Genomic DNA, 15,344 nt, shown 5'->3' with positions numbered 1-15,344 from the left:
CAGTGTTCAGCCATGTTGTAACACTTATCAGTACTTAATTCATTTTTCCCCACTGTTATTAAAAATACATGACATGACATTTACCATTTAAACATTTTAAGTGTACAGTTCTGTGGCATTAGCTGCCTTCATACTGTTGTACAAATATCCTCACCATCCATGTCCAGAACTTTAAAAATTTTTCTCAAGTGAAACTCTGTATCCATTCACTCACAGCCCTCAGCCCCTGGAAACCACATTCTTTTTGTCTCTGAATTTGACCTCTCTGGACTGACTTATTTCACTCAGCGTGGTGACTTCAAGGTTCATCCATGTTGTGGCATGTATGAGAATTACTTTAGTTTTAAAGGCTGAATCATGTCCCATTGTGTTTATTCGTTCATACCATATTTTGTTAACTTATTCATCTGTTGATGGGTACTTGGGTTTCTGCCACCTTTTGGCTATTATGAATAATGCTGCTATGAATATGGTTGTACAAATATCTGTTTCAGTCTCTGCTTTCAAATATTTTGAGTATATACATTGAAGTAGAATTGACAGATCATATATTAATTGTCTGTTTAAGTTTTTGAGGAACTACCATATTGTTTTCCACAGTGGCACCACCATTTTACTTTATTCCTTTATATGGTATAGGTTAGTTTATGGATTTCCCCATTTTATTTATCCATTCACCCTTTGAAGGACATTTTACTTGTCTCTGCCTTTTGGCTATTGTGAACTGCACTGCTATGAATATTTGTGTACAAGTTTTTGTTTGCACACCTGTTTTTATTTTTTATTGAAGTATAGTTGATTTACAATGTGTTAATTTCTGCTATACAGCAGTGATTCAGTTATACATATATATATATATTTTTTAAATATTCTTTTCCATTATGGTTTATCATAGGATACTGAATATAGTTCTCTGTGCTATACAGTAGGACCTTGTTATTTATCCATTCCATATATAATAGCTTACACCTGCTCACCCCGACCTCCCAATCCATCCTTCCTCCACCCCCCTCCCCCTTGGCAACCACAAGTCTGTTCTCCATGTCTGTGAGTCTGTTTCATAGATAGGTTCATTTGTGTCATATTTTAGATTCCACATATAAGTGATATCATATGGTATTTGTCTTTCTGACTTACTTCACTTAGTATGATAATCTCTAGTTGCATCCATGTTGCTGTAAATGGCATTATTTCATTCTTTTTTATGGCTGAGTAGTATTCCATCATATATATGTATCCCATCTTCTTTATCCATTCATCTGTCGATGGACATTAAGGTTGTTTCCATGTCTTGGCTGTTGTGAATAGTGCTGCTGTGAACATAGGGGTGCATGTATCTTTTTGGATTAGAGTTTTGTGTGGATATATGCCCAGGAATGGGCTTGCTGGATCATATGGTAGTTCTATTTTTAGTTTTCTGAGGAACCTCCATACTGTTCTCCATAGTGGCTGCACCAACTTACATTCCCACCAACAGTGTAGGAGGGTTCCCTTTTCTCCACATCCTCTCCAACATTTTGAATACCTGTTTTCAATTTTTTGGGGTCTATAGGTGTGGAGTTGTTGTACCGTATGATAATTGTATTTTTATCTTTTATTGGAAATGCCAAACTATTGTACACATAAGCTGCACCATTTTCCATTTCTACAAGCAATGTGGGGTTTCACTTTCTCTACGGTGTTAACATTTGTTAATTTCTGTTTTTTGATTATAACCATTTTAGTATGTGTGAAGGAGTACTGAATTATGGTATTACTTTGCATTTCCATCACAACAGCTGATGTTTTACACCTTTTCACGTGCTTGTTGATTATTTGCTTTTCTTGTCTGGAGACAGGTCTATTCAAGTCATTTTCCATTTTAAACTTTGTGTTGTCTTTTTGTTGATGTTTTGTAAACGTTCTTGATATATTCTGAAGAACAGATTCTTGTCTGTTATAATACAATGTACAAATATTTTCTTCCTTTCTGCCGGCTGTGTTTTCACTTTCTGGATATCATCTTTTGATGCACAAAAGTTTTTAAAATTGAGGAAATATAATCTATCCATTATTGCATGGTTATTGTAACCTTCTGCCTTTGCTTATCTGTAACTTCCGATTCCAAATGTAAGATGCCCACCTACCACCTCTGTCCTACATTGAATTCATTGCTTGCTCCCTTCCAGATTACAGGTATAGTAGTTTTACTATTGTTAGCTATTACCACCATGGGAAAGAACTTATAGAGTCCAGTATTTATGTATGGTACATTTTGCCTTTACTCTACAGAGTCCATTTATTTCCATAGTTACTTAAGTCAGCACCTTTTGCCCTACCAACAGTGAGTTTTTTTCGTACATTTCTAAATCAGTTAGATTCTTTGTCACATTCTGTATTCCATCCTGTGACACTCCCATATCCTAAATAAATTGGATTATGATTTACTTGTTGGGTTGTAAAAACCCATGGGTTTAGATTAATGCATAGTGGCAAGTATCCATCACCAAAGTACCATATAGAACATTTCAACCCCCACCCCATAACTTGTTTACCATCTTTTTTTTAAAAAAATAAATTTATTTATTTTATTTTTGGGTCTTCATTGCTGTGCACAGGCTTTCTTTAGTTGCAGTGAGTGGGGGCTACTCTTCATTGCAGTGCACGGGTTTCTCATTGCGGTGGCTTCTCTTGTTGTGGAGCACGGGCTCTAGGCACACGGGCTTCAGTAGTTGTGGCTCATGGGCTCAGTAGTTGTGGCTTGCAAGCTCTAGAGCGCAGGCTCAGTAGTTGTGGCACACAGGCTTAGTTGCGCTGTGGCATGTGGGATTTTCCTGGACCAGGGCTCGAACCCATGACCTCTGCATTGGCAGGCAGATTCTTAACCACTGCGCCACCAGTGGGAAGCCCTACCATCTTTGTTTTGCCTATTCCTGAATGTCATATAAGTGGGGTCATACAGTGTGTACCTCCTCAGACTGGATTCTTTCACTTAGCAATACTGTATACATGTAAGATTAATCCATGTTTTTTGCAAGGGTTGATGGTTTATTCCTTTCTGTGTCTGAATAGTATTCCATTGCATGTGTATGAGAGGAAAAATAATTTTCCCTCTACCCTCCTAGGTTCTTGGTTGAGAAGTGCCCCCCATAATAAAAGATTACCATCAGAAAAACAAAGAGAAGTTTAATAACATTTGTACTTCCTATATGCATGGGAGATGCCCAGGAAAAGTTAGTCCCTGAAATGGCCTAAGTCATCACCTTAAATACCATCTTCACCTAAAAAACAAAAGAAGGGCTTCCCTGGTGGTGCAGTGGTTAAGAATCTGCCTGCCAATGCAGGGGACACGGGTTTGAGCCCTGGTCCGGGAAAATCCCACATGCCGCAGAACAACTAAGCCCATGAGCCACAACTGCTGAGCCCGCGTGCCACAACTACTGAAGTCCGTGAGCCTAGAGCCTGTGCTCTGCAACAAGAGAAGCCACCACAATGAGAAGCCCGTGCACCACGATGAAGAGTAGCCCCTGCTGGCTGCAACTAGAGAAAGCCCGTGCGCAGCAATGAAGACCCAATGCAGCCAAAAATAAATTAATAAAAATAAATTAAAATTAAAAAAAAAAAAAAAGGATATGTTTGATACGCAGATTTAAGTCTCGGCCTTCTCCACTGATAAGTGTTTCATGAGATTTACTCATCTGTCTATTCCTGGTACAGAGAGGGAGACAACTTTTTAAATGGAGATTTCCCTTATAAATGTAAATTTCCTTCACAAAAGTGTAATCTTGACTTGGTTTTCAGAAATCGTCTTTTTTAAACACAATCAATCAAGCCGAAATAATCCTTACGCCAAACAGGCATATTTTGGGGTGGCATATTCTGTTCCCCTAACATGGATGTACCCGAGTTTTCTTATGTGTTCATCTGTTGAAGGGCATACTGATTTCTTTAAGTTTTTAGCCATTCTGAATAGAGATGCTATGCTTAATTGCATCCTTTTTGTTTGGACCTAGTTCTGCAGAGCAGTTGTCTAAATACTGGAGGCAGGATGTTGGCTCTTTAGGTGAGATTTGTTTAGCTTTGCAAAACTCTTCCAAAATGTCTTGCAGAGTAGCTGTATATTCATTTTACTGGCAGTGAAGGATAGTTCCCGTTGTTCCTCACACTCCATCAATTGGTAGTCTTTTTTTTTTTTTCTTTTTGGAGTTCAGCAGTTTTAATAGTTGTGTAGTGCTATCTCATTGTTTTAATTTGTAATTCTCTAATGATATATGATGTTGAGTATATTTTTGTATGCTTACCTACAATCTACTTTGGCCAGGTCTCCATTCAGATTTTACCCATTTCTAATGGGGTTGTTTGTTCTATAGTTCTTTTTTTTTTTTAATTTTTTATTTATTATTTATTTATTATTTTTATTTTTTGGCTGTGTTGGGTCTTCGTTTCTGTGTGAGGGCTTTCTCCAGTTGCGGCGAGTGGGGGCCACTCTTCATCGCGGTGCGCTGGCCTCTCACTATCGCGGCCTCTCTTGTTGCGGAGCAGAGGCTCCAGACACTCAGGCTCAGTAGTTGTGGCTCACGGGCCCAGCTGCTCCGCGGCATGTGGGATCCTCCCGGACCAGGGCTCGAACCCGTGTCCCCTGCATTGGCAGGCAGACTCTCAACCACTGTGCCACCAGGGAAGCCCTGTTCTATAGTTCTTGATATAATTTGAGTACAAATCCTTTATCAGGTAAGTGTTTTGCAAATCTTTTTCTTTCCATTTGTGGCTCATCATGGGATTTTGGGCTCCATTTGAGTCTGAATTTTCAAATTTAGTGGATTCATCAGACCTGCCAGCTGAGAGCAGGGCCTCCAGTGGAAGGTAAGTGGCTGAGGCTTGCACTTCCCAACTGGCCAGCAGGTGGAGCCAAGTCCACCTCTCTGACTTTCGAGGCTCGTGCATGTTCAGCTGGAGGACTTGATTCCATGCAGCTGACAGGGGCTTGGTCTTCTCAGGATTCTCCAGGGCTTTGGCTTCCGGACAATGACTGGCTGAGTCAACACAGACAGAAGGTTGGTCTCCTCCGGACACACTAGTCTGTGCAGACAGGAGCCAGTGTCTTCAGGACCTGCTGGGAGGCACCGCCGTGGGAGTAAAAGGTAAAGAAAAAGTGGGGAGAAGCTTCCTGTATGTGGCTGACTGCTGAAAGGGGGTCTATTTTCAGAGAAGCCAGCAGACAATGGGCTTGATGTGGAAAACTGTGGATTTCAGGTCATTTTGTGTGTAGTGTAGACAGTTTCCAGTGTTTTTCTTTGGTGTATGGTATCTAGTTTCTTTGGCATCAGTTTATTGAGGGGACTTTACCCCAGTGTATGTCCTTGGCAGCTTTGTCATAAATTAACTGACCACATACAGGTGGGTGTATTTCTGGGTTCTCTGTTCTGTTCCTCTGGTGCGTGTGCCTGTTTTTACGCCAATTCCACAGTTTTGGTTCCTGTAGCTTCATAGTGTAGTTAGAAGTCCGGGAGCGAGTTGACTCCAGCTGTGCTCTCTTCCTTAGGATTGCTTTGGCTATTTGGGGTCCTTTTTGGTTCCACACAGGATAGATAGGATTGTTTGTTCTGTTTCTGTGAAAAATGCCACTTAATTATGTTAGAGATTGAATTGAATGTGTACACTGCTTTGGAGGGATGAACGTTTTAAGAATATTCTACCAGTGCCTGATCACAGAATATTTTTATTTGTGTCTTCTTCGGTTTCTTTATTAGTGTCTTACAGTTTTCATTGTGCATGTCTTTCACATCATTGGTTAAATCTATACCTAGGCATTTTGTTCTTTTTGATGCAGCTGTAAATGGGGTTGTTTTCTTAATTTTTCTTTCTGATACTTCTTTATTAGTGTATAGAAACTCAACTGATTTTTGTGTATTGCTCTTGTATCATGCAACTTTACTAAATTCATGTATTACTTGTAACTTTTGGCAGTTTCATGTGGAAAATTGTAATTCAAAAATCCCTTTGTTTCTACCACATCCCAGGTCATCCACAACCCCCAAGACATAGTGACTACTAGTAATATAATCTTCCCACAGTACCTCTTAATAATATATGATTCCTACAAGAGCAATTAGCTTAACCATTTTGGGTGAACTGAATCTGGGTAGGGCTTGGCCTCATCATGAAGTTTGATGTCTTATCTATTCTTCTGGCATGGTGTTGACATGTTTTGAAAAGTTATTTACTTTCTACTAACTTCAAACATACAGAAAACTTGCAGTAGCAGTACAATGTACTCTTTATTTGTAAGTTCAGATTCCCCAGTCATCACTGTTTTACCACATATGCCAATTTAAATGACTGCTTCCATTGTGTTTCACCCCAAAAAGGGACACTCTCCCAGGGAACACCCCTGTAACCCCCATATGAGAAATCATTACGGTTTTTACCTTCTAATCCAATCCACTGGCCCACTTCCATCACCTGCCCCAAAGCATGAAAATGTCTTTTTCCATTCTGACCCAGTTTTCTTTTTCTGGAAGCAATCTTGAGACTTCCCCTCATTTTCACAGCCTTGATGGATTTAAAGCACACAAGATGAGTATGATCTGGGTGGCTTTTTCTGCATGGCTTCTTTCTCTTAGGATGTTTTCAATATTCATACATGTTGTAACTTGTATCAGTACTTCATTCACATTTTCCATTGTGATTAAATGTCAAACATAACATTTACCACTTAAACCATTTAAAGTATATAGTTCTGTGACATTCACATTTATATTATTGTACAAATATCCTTACCATCCATCTCCTGTACTTCTTTTTTTCCAAGTGAAACTGCATCCATTAAACACTAACTCCCTTCAACCCTTGTCAACCACATTCTATTTTCTGTCTCTGAATTTCACTTCTCTGGATACCTCATAGAAGTGGGATCATATAATATTCGTCCTTTTGTGACAGGCTTATTTCACTTAGCATAATGACTTTAAGGCTCATACATGTTGTAGCATGTGTCTGAATTTCCTTAGTTTTTAAGGCTGCATAACGTACCTTTGTGTATATATCACATTTTGCTTATCAATTCATCTATCCATGGACACTTGGGTTGCTTGCACCTTTTGGCCAGTGTAATGCTCCTGTGAATATGGGTGTACAAATATCTGTTTAACTCCCTCCTTTCAAACCTTTTGGGTATATACCCTGAAGTGGAAGTGATGAATCATACTTTGTTTTTGACGAACTGCCATACTGTTTTTCCACAGCAGATGGCACCATTTTGCTATATTTCTGTGTATGGCAGAATAATATGGAACTTCATAGATCTACCCTCTTTTGCTTATCCATTCATCCACTGATGGATATTTGAATTGTTTCTACCATTGGGCCAATGTCAGCAATGCTGCTATGAATATTCATGTACAAGTTTTTGTTTGAACTCCTGTTTTCAATTCTTTGTGTCATATATCTAGGCATTGAGTTCTTGAACCAGACTCTAATTGTATTTTACCTTTTTTGAGGAAATGCCAAACTATACATTTCCACAAGCAATGTGTAAGGGGGTTCCAATTTCTCTACATTGTTGCCAGCATTTTTGTTTGTTCTTGATTATAACCATTTATTACATGTGAATGGATGTCACTTTGTGGTTTTAATTTGCATGTCCATCATAACATTAAAGAAATGTACCTAAGAGGGTTTTATTAGACTCTCAAACCTCAGGATACTGCTTAGTAGACATAACTGTTGTATAACCAAAAACTATTCACATTCTCTTTAAACAAATTTTAAAAACCATTAAGCACAAAAACGATCCACCAAAATTCATTACAATATCACAACCACTCAATTAATCCAGTTAACCCAAGCCCACCATAAATTTGTGAAGGTTTTGAAGAAAGACCTACAAAACTGCCAAAATAGTACTTAAAACAAATACAGTGTGTCATCATTTTTCTTAAATGCAGTGTAATCATGGCCAATGACCTGAAAAATCATCATTGTATTTCAGCTATAGGAACACTAACGACCAACATTTAAAAATCCCACCCATTAATCAGAATTGTTAATAATGCATATAATGATCTACCAGCCCCATCAAATAGCTCATCATGATGAAAATTTCGTCCCTGCTTTATATTTAATTTTACAAATCTTGACAGGGTTCTTTTTTTTTTTTTTTTTTTTTTTTTTGGCTGCGTTGGGTCTTCGTTGCTGTGCATGGGCTTTCTCTAGTTGTGGTGAGTGGGGGCTACTCTTTGTTGCGGTGCGCAGGCTTCTCATTGCAGTGGCTTCTTTTGTTGCAGAGCATGGGCTCTAGGGCGCATGGGCTTCAATAGTTGTGGCACATGGGCTCAGTAGTTGTGGCTCGCAGGCTCTAGAGCGCAGGCTCAGTAGTTGTGGCGCACAGACTTAGTTGCTCCGCATGTAGGATCTTCCCAGACCAGGGCTTGAACCCGTGTCTCCTGCATTGGCAGGCGGATTCTTAACCACTGAGCCACCAGGGAAGCCCGACAGGGTTATTCTTAACAATACATTATATACATCAGATACAGTAACTGCCTTCTCATCTATAACTCATATCTACCAAAACATAAACTATGGATGAATTATCTGATATGTATATGCAAACGGACCTTTCCTATTCTTATTCTTTGTTTGCTTATTTATCCATGTAGGGAGAGGCCTGTATTATGGATCTTACACCTTCCTAGAAATATGAAACAACGGAATCATCCTACTATTTAAGGTAATAGTCCAGCATCCTTTTGAAGAACATCAGTCATTACAAGTCTCCTTTCAGTAATTCCTTACATTGGCATTAACCTAGTCAAAGGACTCTTAGGAGGATTCTCAGTTGATAAAGCCACCCTTCCCCTATTCTTCGCGTTCCACTTTATCCTCCCATTCGTTATTGCAGCTTTAGCAGTTCTTCACATATTATTCCTTCATGAAACAGGCTCTAATAATCCAACAGGGATCTCATCCTATATGGACAAAATCCCATTTTATCCATACTACACAATTAAGGATATCTTGGGTTCCTTGTTCCTATTTGTAATCTTACTAATACTAGTACTAGTCTCACCTGACCTTCTAGGTAGAGACAGTTACACTCCACCTAACCTCCTCAGCACTCTCCCTCACATCAAACGAGAATGATACTTATTTTCATATGCAATTCTGTGATCTATTCACAACAAATAGGAAGTGTACTAGCATTAAGCATCTCATTCCTAATTTGATTGATTGTCCCAGTACTTCATACAGTGAAACAATGAAGTATATAACATGACCTCTTAGCCAATGTTTATTCTGAGTACTTGTAAGGGACCTATTAACAGTAACATGAATTGGAAGACAAACCATTGATCACCCATTTATTATCATCGGACAAACAGGATCTATTCTATACTTTCTTACAATTATAGTCCTTATACCACTAACAAGCATTATTGAAAATAACCTCCGAAAATGAAGAGTCTTTGTAGTTATTTATTACTTTGTTCTTCTAAACCAGAAAAGGAAAACAACGTTTTTCCCTAAGACTCGAGGAAGAAGCTCCAGCCCCACCATCAACACCCGAAGCTGAAATTCCACTTCAACAATTCCCTGAACAACTTGCTTATGGGACATTAACACTGTCTTTAAGTACTGTGTAAGTATTTAAAAGTGACATCTTGAAAACTAACATTACTGTGTACTTTGTGCATTTTGTGCCCTTCAACATATGTAAGTATATACACCTTCTTATGCATAATACATGATATGTATAATCATAAATTAATTATCCCATGTATATAAGCAAGTACATCAGCCTATTGATATTACATACACATTAAACAGTTCAACTCACATTAGATTCCAGGGGTAACTGAAGTGATGATTGATATTACACAGGACATATGTTTATTAATCATACATATCACATAGTCAAATCATTCCCAGTCATCATGCTTATCATAACTGATAACCAGAGCTTAATCATCAAGCCACAATCAGCCCGTCCACAGACATGCCTCTCTCCTCATTCTAGGCCAATGAACCATGAGGATTTCTATAAATGAACTATATCTGGCATCTGGTTCTTATTACTTCAGGACCATCTCACCTAAAATCGCCTACTCTTTCCCCTTCAATAATACACCTCGATGGACTAATGACTAATCAGCCATGTTCACACATAACTGGTTTCATGCTTTTGGTATTTTTAAATTGGGGGGCATGCTGTGACTCAGCTCTGGCCATCAGAGGTCTTAACACTGCCGAGAAACTTGTAGCTGAGCTTGAATTGAGTATTATTTTCCAACATCATCTACCATAATATGTTGTTGCATCAATGGTCACAGGATATAGAGCAATTACACACATACCACACAGGCACACTCATATCTGGTAAACAGCTTGCTTAATCAAACCCCTACCCCACTAATTCTCATATTTTATATGCCATTATCACCCTGCCAAACCCCCAAAACAAGTCAAAGCATATAAGATTCAACTAACTCACCTAACAAACATACTGCCCTCACTTCACCAACCCAAAGTAAGTATAACAACTCCAAACTTGCCTCTTAACTATACCATTGAATTACATACATATATAAGGCTTATACAGACAGCCATCCCCCTCGATCTGTCATTTACCTCAAACAAAATTAAAATTACATTTTAATAATCTCCACAAGAAAAAAATTATTTCAATATTTTAACACAACACATTGTCAATTAATTACATAAATATGATACATACAGAATCCGACTCAACCTCATGATGAAGCTTAATAATTAAAGCAAGGCACTGTAAATACCTAGTTGAGTTTACTAACTCCATAAACCCATAGATTTGGTCCTACACTTTCTATTAATTTCAAATAAAATTACACATGAAAGTATCTGCATCCCAGTGAGAATGTCCTTTAAATCAAAAAAAGATTAAAAGGAGCAGGCATCAAGCACACTAAAAAGTAGCTCAAAACAACTTACTTAACTACACCCTTATGGGAAATGGCAGTGATAATATAACTTACTCAAAAACTTTTGTTTTTGGCTTAATTTTTAACTAATTAGGGTTGGTAAATTTCGTGTCAGCCACCTTGGTCATAAGATTAACCCGTGTTACTAGAAATCCAGTGAAAAGCGTGTTAAAGATTACCCCAAAATAAAATGAAGTCCTAGCTAAGCTGTAAAAAGCCATAGCTAAAACAAAAATAAGCTATGAAAGTGACTTTCACATTTCTGATTGCACGACAGCTAAGATCTAAACTGGGATTAGATATCCCACTATGCTTAGCCGTAAATTCAAATAATTATAACAATAAAATGATTTGCTAGAATACTACCAGCATCAACCTAAAAGTCAAAAGACTTGGCAGTGATTCATACTCCTCTAGAGGAACCTATTCTGTAATTGATAAACTCTGATAAACCTCACCAGCCCTAAGTATTGCCATCCTCAGGAAACTTTGGTAAAGAACAATAGTAAGCAAAATTATCAGACATCAAAACGTTAGATCAAGTTGTAACCTCTGGGAGGGGAAGAAATAGGCTATATTCTGTACCTCAGGAACATAAAATAATTTATATAAAAGTCTGTATGAAATAAAAAACCAAAGGAGGATTTAGTAGTAAATTGAGAATAGTGACGCACGCGCGCGCGCACACGCGCGCACACACACACACACACACTGACTCCCCCCTTTGAAGTTATGAAGTGATAACTTCATATCCGAGTAATAAGTTCCAAACATACAAGAGGAGGTAAGTTGTAAGGAGCATACTGGAAAATATGCTTGGATGAATCAAAGTGTAGCTTAAAGAAAAGTACCTGGTTTACACCCAGGAGATTTCATACTGCATGAACACTTTGTACTGAAACTAGCCCAAACTTCCCACCAAATTCAACTACCGTAAGTGAATTAAACATTCATTCAACATCTAAAGTATAGGAGACAGAAATTTAAATCTGGTGCTACAGATAAAGTATGCTAAGGGAATGATGAAAGAAGTATTAAAAGTACCAAAAAGCAAAGCTTACCTCTTTTACCTTTTGCATAATGATTTAACTAGAAAACTTTAACATAGAGAACGTAAGTTAGGTAACCTGAAAGCAGATGAGCTACTTATGAACAGTTTACAAGAACAAACTCACCTATATGGCAAAATAGTGAGAAGATTTACAAGTAAAGGTGACAAGCCTAATGATAGCTGGTTGTCTAGAAAAGAATTTTAGTTCAACTTTAAATATTACTTTAGAAACATAACTTTTATTATAACTTTAAATGTTATTCGAAAAAGGTACAGCTTTTAGTATCAGGATACACAGTTCCGCAGAGAGTAAGCATAAACAACACTTGGCTTAAAAGCAGCCACCAATTACAGAAGTGTTCAAGGTCAACCACACATTCATCTTAAATACCAATAGTAAATAAACCAACCCTAATTTAATACTGGACTAATCTATTAATTAATAGAAGCAATACTGTCAGTATGAGTAACAAGCAGTGTTACTCCTTGCATATGCTTATATCAGAACATTAACCTACTGAGAGTTAAAAGTAAAATAAACCTTAACCAATACCTAGTTATTTATTAAAACAACTGTTAAACCCAACACAGGCATGCATTTAAGGAAAGATTTTAAAAAGTAAAAGGAACTCAGCAATCACAAACCCTGCTCCTTTATAAAAAAACATTACCTCTGGCACTTCTGGTATTAGAGGCACTCCCTGCCCAGTGACATCTGTTTAACGGTCATGGTATCCTGAGTGTGGAAAGGTAGCATAGTCATTTATTCTCTAAATAAGGACCTGTATAACTGATCACACGAGAGTATTACTGTCTCTTTTAATCAGTGAAATTGACCTTCCCGTGAAGAGGCAGGAATAATATGAGAAGACCCTATGGAGATTTAATTGATTAATTAATCCAAAAAAATAAACAATAACTGTACTTTAAAGAAAAACATAGCTTTTTTTTTTAACGTGTATACTGCAGTTTTATTTCAGTTGCACAAACGAAGTTCGCGTGTAGGAAATATAAATGAAACAGTACAATAAAAATAGCAGAGAACCAAAAACTCTAAAAAGGAAGTACACCTAAAGCACAAGAATTAGTGTTTAGTGTTTCATCTTCAGTTTTGTTTGACACTTAATGCTTGCAAGTTTTCAAACAAACTTTGAGATCATAATGACTATTCTAAAGAGATTTCAGCACCAGCACTAAGATTTGTACATTCAGTTGGTTTGCAATTGACTAGTTAGCTATTTAAATAGTGTATAGTACAGACTTCTCACAGGTCAGATCACCTTCCTGTAATTAGAAAGGATCCCCTAAACTGCACTCAGCTTAAGACATCCAATGTACAGGGCATGAAAATCATCATAGTAATGTGGCTCCAAGTAACAGTTTTGATAAGGAAAATAACCTAAGCCTCTGTTTCCAATTTTAATTATTGAAATCTCTAACAATGACAAAACTGTCACAGGACAGTAAATGTATACAGTAATTCAATAAAACTTCTTGGAAAGAACACATTTAGCAATCTGAGATAATGCAGAATGACAGGAAATAAAACGTGATTCAACACTGGTTCTTTCTGTTGTTTTTACACAGACATCATGTTACTATTAGACCAAGGCACAAAACGTTTAGTGCATAAACCAGTTTCTGAGCTTCCCTGGTGGCGCAGTGGTTGAGAATCTGCCTGCCAATGCAGGGGACACGGGTTCGAGCCCTGGTCTGGGAAGATCCCACATGCCGTGGAGCAACTGGGCCCGTGAGCCACAAGTACTGAGCCTGCGCGTCTGGAGCCTGTGCTCTGCAACAGGAGAGGCCACAATAGTGAGAGGCCCCCGCACCGCGATGAAGAGTGGCCCCCACTCGCCGCAACTAGAGAAAGCCCTTGCACAGAAACGAAGACCCAACACAGCCAAAAATAATAAATAAATAAAATTAATTAATTAATTAATTAATTTTTAAAAAACCAGTTTCTTTTTTAAGATCTAGCATTTTTATCGTAGTTTGGACCACTTGTACCCAATACTCTATCCTACTATAGACTGTTTAACTTAATCAACAAAATCCAAAGTGATTTCTGACTAGATTTATGGGGGACATAAACATTTATATCATCGGGACTTCCTTGGTGGTCCAGTGGTAAAGAATGCACCTTACAATACAGGGGACGCGGCTTCAATCCCTGGTTTGGGAACTAAGATCCCACATGCCGTAGGGCAACTAAGCCCACGCGCCACAACTACTGAGCTCACGCGCCTCAACTAGGGCCTGTGCGCCACAAACTACAGAGCCCACGCACCCTGGAACCTCCGCGCTACAACTAGAGAGAAGCCTGTGCGCCACAATGAAAGATCCTGCATGCTGCAACTAAGACCTGATGCAGCCAAAAATAAAAATAAATCTTTAATTAAAAAAAAAATTCAAAGTGTTTGCATAACCAGAAGTACAATAATAAAGATGAAAATGCCTCCTATTTCTTTTAGAAAGTAGTACTTCATAAGCTTGCTGCATCTTTAATGTCTTTACTATTGGATGACAATAGTTGGTAGAAAAAAAGAACTGTATACTTGAATTATGATAGCTCATCCGTCACAAATTAATCTAAAAATGAAGTTTCTACAGAAACAGGAACTATCTTAACAAGGAAAAAAAATTCCTCCATTCAAACCTCTTTGAAGTGGTAATGGCTGCAAACCTGCAGCATTTAGAAAACTATGCTATCAACAAGCTCTGTCTTATGAATTTAGATTAAGAAATCTAGAAAGCAGATGAAAGTGGATTATTCAAAATTTTAGTACAACTACTGATAACCAAAGATTTCAAAGCAAATATGGCACATAACTCAAGCATAAATCAAGATGGAGAGCCTGGAGAATTTTTGATTTCCTAAATTTTCAAAAAATTCTATCTTTGCAACATACAGGATTTCTCCCCTATTTTAATCTTAGAAGTTTCAAAGAAAAGGGAGTGCATAACATACACACATGTGAGTGCCCACACAAACACGCACGCACACATGCACACGGTGGTAAGTAGAGTATCTAGTTCCTTCTTCCCACCACCTAAGTCTATTAAAAGAAAATTATGCAGGACCCCTCGTTTTCCCTTTATCTAATGATTTCTGTGACATTAATTGCTGCCATCATTGTTACTTTTTTAGTATTTCAACATAACAAAAATTCAAAAGCAACTTTGTAGTCAGGAACGTGTACCTGAACACCTGTATAACTGCAGGGCCCCTAGGTAATAATAACTGCCAAATTCAGGGATCGAACTTTCGAGTTCCACAGTAAGATATAATTCATGTGAAGCTCAGAATCATGTTTCAGACCACTGAACTTACTGAAGTTAAAATACAAATAGCCAAA

General features: G+C 37.9%; 1 protein-coding gene across 5 annotated transcripts in view; it reads left to right on the top strand.

Moving 5' to 3' along the window:
* Positions 1-13,939, top strand: part of LOC137752626 (zinc finger protein 19) — a 32,263-nt gene extending 18,324 nt beyond the window's left edge. For 3 of the 5 annotated variants that reach the window (XM_068527339.1, XM_068527338.1, XM_068527341.1), the window contains 4 exons: positions 4,977-5,120; positions 8,637-8,707; positions 9,479-9,616; positions 13,573-13,933. The gene's annotated coding sequence lies outside the window, so the exon portion shown is untranslated. Of the gene's footprint in view, positions 1-4,976; positions 5,121-8,636; positions 8,708-9,478; positions 9,650-13,572 lie in introns of those variants that run through there. The other 2 variants (XM_068527342.1, XM_068527340.1) reach the window with 2 other exon arrangements.
* Positions 13,940-15,344: the final 1,405 nt, after the last annotated feature.

Source organism: Eschrichtius robustus, chromosome 19 (genome assembly GCF_028021215.1).
Source record: "Eschrichtius robustus isolate mEscRob2 chromosome 19, mEscRob2.pri, whole genome shotgun sequence".
Taxonomy (NCBI): Eukaryota; Metazoa; Chordata; class Mammalia; order Artiodactyla; family Eschrichtiidae; genus Eschrichtius; species Eschrichtius robustus.
The sequence above is the reverse complement of the archived record's forward strand: the minus strand, read 5'-3'. Positions and strand labels throughout refer to the sequence as shown.